This window comes from Piliocolobus tephrosceles, unplaced genomic scaffold (assembly GCF_002776525.5).
Source record: "Piliocolobus tephrosceles isolate RC106 unplaced genomic scaffold, ASM277652v3 unscaffolded_25950, whole genome shotgun sequence".
NCBI lineage: Eukaryota > Metazoa > Chordata > Mammalia > Primates > Cercopithecidae > Piliocolobus > Piliocolobus tephrosceles.
Window position 1 is genome coordinate 1 of NW_022308699.1, and position 6,191 is coordinate 6,191.

The window sequence follows — 6,191 nt, forward strand, 5'->3', positions numbered from 1 at the left end:
GCGGGCGGGGCGCGTGGGGCGGGCAGGGGCCGGGCCAGGGCCGCGCGGGGGGCGAGCGCGGCTGCGGACCGGGCGGGACCGCAGCCGGAGCCTAGCCGGGACTGTCGCGCGGGCCGCGCCGGCGATGCCGCGCCCCCGGGCCGGGCTGTAGCGGGGCCGCGGCTGGAGTGCGCGCCGGACAGGCGGGACATGGAGGTGGTGGACGAGACGGAGGCGCTGCAGCGCTTCTTCGAAGGTGAGAGACCGCTGGCTGGCGGCGGTGACCCTCTGGCTCTGGGAACCCCCGGCTGATCTCCCCGGGGACTGGGGCCCCCCGCTGTGCTTCCGCCTCCTCTGGCTGGGACCCTTCTTCAGGCTGGCTCCAGCCCGCCAAGACAGGCTGCCGGGGCTGGAAGTCCCCTGGCGGTTACCACCCACCGCCGCTGAAGTTGGGCTCCCCCTCCCCGCTCCTCAACTCGCAGCTTCCTTGGGACTGTATCCCCTTCCAGGTCCGGACCTTCTTTGAGCCTTCCAGGACCCGGAACTTTCCCTAAATTGTGACACTCCCGCCCCCAGCCAACTTCCCGAGTCTGGGGACCCTCCACTGTTCTTCCCCAGAACCCTAAGCGGGCTAGAACCCCCTTCAAGGCCCAGACCCCCAGCGTGCCTTCTAGGACCTTCCATACCTCTTGAGGCTGGACCCCAGACTGCTTCCCAGAATCTGTGACCCCCGCCTAGAGACCAAGACCCCCTGCCTGCCCTTCAGGTTGGCGCCATCACCCTTGACTTCTAGGAGGAGCTGGGACCTCCCACTGTGCTTCCATGAGGGTAGGACCACTTTAGAGACTGGGACCCCTTGGACACTGCCACCTGCTTTCCACAATGCTGCCTCTAGTGACTCCTCTGCTGTTTGGGACTGGGACCCCCCTCCCTAGCATGCTCTCCTAGGGCTGGAACCTTCTTGAAGCTGACGTCCCTGCCACCAGTTACCTCTGCTCTGTGAGACCCTTCTGGCGCTGTGAACTTCATCACCAGCCCTCTGAGGCTCCTCAGCACTCTGTCCCCCCAACCCTGGAGCTGTGCCTCTCTGACCTCGCCCCCTCAAAGAGTGACCTCACCCCACCTTGACCCTGAAAGGAGCCCTCTGGGGTGGAATTGACATACACTCCAGAATATCTTCTTCTGCCCCCACCCCTACATTGGTTTTGGAGGTCTGCTCCTACATTTAACCAACTCCCTGTCTTTTCCTGGACTGCCCCTGGAGGGCCGCCACTCCTCCTGGTGGTGGGTTCTGGAGGGATGGGACAGCCGTGGGAGGGGGAGGGGAAGTGCAAGCTGACGCCTCCCAGTTCACTCGACTTCTCAGAACCTCCCTGGAACATCTAGCCAGACCCTCTGGCCCCCTTTTGTGCCCCTGTCTACCAATGTAGCGAGCCCAGCCCCTGTCCCGAGCTCCCCCTAGTCCCTAAGGACACATCCTGCTGCTTGGTGCACTGAGAACATTCCCTTCATGTGTGAACCTATCAGGGCTACAGGGCAGGGAACCAGGGCCCAAGTTTCAAGCCCCAGATTCCTATGGAGTCCTGTGGAAGAGAGAAGCAGGTCTTCCAGTGCCTCAGTTTCTCTCCCTCTGTGACTTGGGAGGCGGGAACCCTTATTCACGCCTACTGGCTGAGCAGCCCAGGCAGGAGCACCGCCCAGCCTCAGTCATCCCACTTCAGGATTCTGAACACCCCACAGACCCAGACCCCAAGAATTCAGGCTTGGACTAGATTGCACGGTTGACTCTGTGCCAGCTGGGCCATCTGAGGATCTTAGGCAGCCCCCCATCTGTCCCGGGGCTCTGGCTCTCCCCAGACACTGTTGATCCATAGGAGCTCTCAAGGGGCCTGATGCGGTTTGAGGCCTTCAGGGAAGAGGGGACCAGACATTCGTGCCTGCTTGGGTTACTGTTTGGGGTGCCTTAAGCCTGCTGGGTACGCAGAGGACCTGTAGGCCAGGCTCCCTTGACTTCCACACTGCCTTCCCCAGGACCCTGGACCCGGACAGAGAGCAGAGGGGTGGGCCTGGCTGGCCTGGACTCCCTGGCTCTCTCCTGGCCATGGGTTGGGGGGTGGGGGCTGACGCCACGGCTTAGCCATGCAGCGGCCTGGCAGCCTGGCGGGGGGAGGCTGCGCTGCTCCCTCCAGAGAGATAAGAGGAGACTCAAGAATGTCTGTGGGGAGCAGGGGAGGGGTGTGAGGCTGCCCGCCCAGGAGGGCTGGGCTGGAAACAGCTCCCAGCCTCTGCGATGGGGGAAGGTGTGGGTGGGCCCTGAGGGCTAGGGTCTCTGGGCCACTTGGGAGGGGAAGGCCCATGTGGAGGACCCACTGTAGGTGTGAGAGCGGGCCTGGGAGCGGCAGGGCCTGGTGTGCTTGTGAGTGTGAGTGTAAAGTGCGAGGGAGCGGGAGTTGTGCTTTTGCGCCGTGGCTGCATCACTCTTGAGTGCTCTCACACTCGGGACTGGGGCTGGGGACACCTGAGCTCTCATCCTGGTCCCCACTTGGCCTTGGTCATCCCTCTGGACAGTTGATAGCGGACCCTGTGCTCCCGGCTCTGGGCTGGGAGACTGGGAAAGGGTTTTACTGAAGGGTCTGCAGCACAGCGCGCCCCCTCACCTGATGTGGTGCCCCTCCCTGGGCACACCAAGCATAGGTGCTGGGTCCTGCCCTGTGCCAGTGGTGGGCTGGGGGCTAAGGCGCTTTGGACCTCGGGTGGGAGGCCGGGACAGGGCGGGCCCCTCGAGGCTGGTACAGCCGGGCCCCCGTGACCGCCCAGCTAATCCCTTAGAGAGAGGCAAGGCAGCCCAGACTGGCGGGCACAGGGCCTGCAGAGAGGGGACCCACCGGGCAGGATGCACTGGCTCCCAGCAGGTAACCGGGCCACAGTGTAAGGGGGCCTTGGACCCCAGAGCCAGGGCAGGCACGGGACAGGGCAGCGTCTGAGAATCTGGCCAGGACCTCAAAGTTCTGGTGCAGACTGGACCACTGAGAGCGGGGTGACCGTCTGTGCCTGGCAGGGAACCCCCAAAGAGCTCTTGCCCTCTCTAGGCCCCTTTTCCTCACCTGCAAGACAGGAGGGGGTGGCAGAGAAGAAGCTCAGCTCTGAGGAAGCTCACCAGCCAGCCCTGGGGAGGAGGGACATGTTAGAGTATGAATGGCCGAGCCTGGAAGGGGTGGCTGCTGGCCCCAGATTGTAGGGGTACATGAGGCTGGAGTGAGCAGCCCAGTGCCCCCCAGAAAGCAGGTGGGTGTGCAGGGAGCCTTGGAGGATGGAGGGAAGTCGCCTTCCAGCAGGTGCTGGAGAGACCACTTGGAGTTTAGTGGGGCCTCTGCCTGGCCTCTGGAGCCTTACTAAGGCTAGAGGAGGGAGGCCTGGGATTTCGCCCCTTCTGAAGCTGATGGGTGGCCTGGACTAGTGACTTCCTTCTCTGGCCTCATTCCCCTCCCAGGGTAAGTAAGTGGGTTGGACCAGAGCAGGGGCTTCCAATGTGATTTTTTAACCATCAAACGAACTCATAGTCTTCTGATAGGGCAGATACAGTGGATAAGGGGGGCTGGGCTCCCCACAGCCCCTGGAGCACCAGGATACTGGTTCAAAAGCCACCCTTCCCAGCTGTGGCCATGGGTGAGGGGAGGGGAATGGCGCTGGCTGAGGCTCAGAGAGAAGGGAGTTGGCCAGAGTTAGCCAGAGCAGACACCTAGCCCCCAGCTCCCTACCCTGCCACCAGTACCTTGGTGTGGGGGCTACCTGTCAGGTACCAACATCTCTGCCTCTGGAGGGCAGGAAGAGGTCCCAGGTAGAGACTACCTGGCGATTTGGAAGAGAGGACCCCACCTGGACAGGAATCCGGGGCTGAGCTGGGCTGTGTGATGGAGGTGGCACTGTGGCCTGTGTCAGCCTGTCTGTCTCTGTCTGTCCCTGGAGTAAGTAGATGGGAGGGGTGGCCAGGCACAGGGTTTCCTGACCCCTGACTCCCAGGGAGAGGACCTGCCTCCTGGGTCCATCCAGAGCCCCGCTGAGGACTCCAGTCCTAGCCCCAGTGCATGGAGCTGATTGCCAGACCCGCCCCAGGCCCTGAGCCTGGCAGGGGAGGAAATGGTAGTGGGGGGTCTGACTCATCCCTGTGTCCCCAGCACCCAGTGCAGGGCAGGGGTGGGGAGTGGGCAGGAAGCGTTCTCAGGGTCAATGGAGGCAACAATGGGTATGTGAACAGGGGTGGTGGCGGTGGGGGACGCACCCCAGAAAGCACCTCTCTGGAGGGCTTGGGGTCAGTGCAGGGGTAAGAAGCAGGCAGTTACCAATCCTTTGGCCTCAGGTACTCTCCTGAGACTGGAAAGCTGGACGGAGTGCTCCTTGGGGTCTTAGGTAGAGCCAAGGAGGGCATTTGAGGGCAGAATGGCCTTTTCCCTGGGGGCCTGGCTCCCCACTTACAAACTCCCAAGGGGTTACAGACTGGAGGGCCCTGGCAGCAGAGGCTGCTGGGTAACAGCCCAGCAGGGCTGCTGATTGGCTGTCACCCTTGGACTTTGCCCTCCCTGATAAGGAGCAGGGAGCAGAAATCATTAACTGAATCATTAACCGGGTGGCCCCGCCCTGCCCAGGCAGCCTGCCTTACCTTCCCACCTTCCTCCTCACGGACCTAGCACATTCCTGGGCCTCAGTTTCTCTCATTGCCTTGGGTGCTGGAGTATGTGGGGGCCTCCTCTCCTATTTCCAGGCCTTCAGCCCCTGCTGCCACAGGGTGTGGGTACCTCTTGGTTGGGTCTCGGGGTAGGATGATGTAATGGTTCTGTGCATTTGCCAGCGGGGGCAGCTGGGGTCTGTTCGTAGCTCTGCTGCTTACCCACAGTCCTTCTCTTGGCCGTATCAGGGCACCGCTGTGCCTCCGCTTTCTCATCTGTAAAATCGGAATGCAGTTGTAATGGCAGGGCCTCCATCCCAGCGTTTCTGGGGTGATTAGGTAAGATAGTGCCTGGCCTGGTGAACACTCCATTGGCCCATGGCAGGTGTTCTGCATCCTACCTTGAAGATTACCGGTCCCCAGGATAGGTCAGTGCCCCTAAGCTTAGGGGGCTTGTTGAGCATGTTCTGTGGTTCTGTGCGCAGGGCCTGCACCATGACAGCTTTGGCCCAGCGTGACCTGGTCCTGGTCCCTGGCACATCCAGTAGGCCCACCCCACCTCCCCCTCTGAGATTTGGGTCCCGTTCTTGCTGCCAGCAAGGGGGAGGGGCTTGACTATATTGTGGCTTCATCTGCGGCACCCAGGCTCTTTGCATGTTGTCTTCCTGGAGTCCTGGGGTGCAGTGGAAGGGTGGGTGATGTCCTCCCATTTCTGAGGCGTGCTGTGAGGCAGGAGAGGAAGGCGATGATGTATCAGGCTCCCTTAAGGTGGCCACAGCAGAGCTGGGACTGGAGCCTGGGTCCCAGCTGGGTACCAGCCTGAGGTGGGCAGGGAAGGGGCCTCTCCTCCTGACATGCTGAGGAGTGGCTCCAGCATGGGTGGCCACACCAGATGACGTCCCTGCAGCCTCCTTGACCTCTCTAGACCTCAGAGCCCTCACTCACATGGGCAAGGTTGCATGACGTGAGCAGTTAGACCCCATGAGTGCCAGGGCCTGGAGTGCAGGGGGAGGGGCAAAGCCCCTGGGTGGGGAGTACAGTTGGGTCCAGAGCCCCCTGCCGGCCTAGATTATGGAGGGGGTTCCTGGGCATTCTGTCCTGCCTGTGCCCCAGGTCACATCAATGAGGGAAGTTCTCCCTCCAGCTGACCCGGGTCCCTGCAGCCCCCAGAGGGCACACCCACAGCATCTGTCTCTCCTTTGTGGAGTTTGAGGATCCTATCTCCCTCGGGCCTCCCTCACTTCCCCTCTCTTCTCCCTCCATGGCTGGGGGAAGGGGATCCCCATCCCCTGCCCTGCTAGCTTGGAGGCAGGGGGCTGCCTTTAGGGAGTGGAGTTGCGCCTGTGACACTGAGTTCACTGAGTGGGGCCTAGCTTCAGCCGGAGCTGCTTAGGGAGGGTCTGACAGCAGGTCGGGAGGGGGCTTGGAGGGAAGAAGAGGAGGCGGGAGCTCTTCCTCGGTGGCTACTAACCTAACCCACACATGGGATGCTGTGCCTGTGGGCCTGGGCCTGCCGTCAGGTCAGTGAGCACTTGTGTACATGCATGTC

The 6,191-nt window shown here is 62.2% G+C and overlaps 1 long non-coding RNA gene across 1 annotated transcript; it reads right to left on the reverse strand.

Moving 5' to 3' along the window:
* Positions 1 to 1,468: 1,468 nt before the first annotated feature.
* Positions 1,469 to 5,218, reverse strand: LOC111524316. The gene is made up of 4 exons (XR_002725757.2): positions 5,044 to 5,218; positions 4,637 to 4,918; positions 3,084 to 3,145; positions 1,469 to 1,885 (listed from the first exon to the last, which is right to left on the reverse strand). It is a non-coding gene; the product is annotated as an uncharacterized LOC111524316 (long non-coding RNA).
* Positions 5,219 to 6,191: the final 973 nt, after the last annotated feature.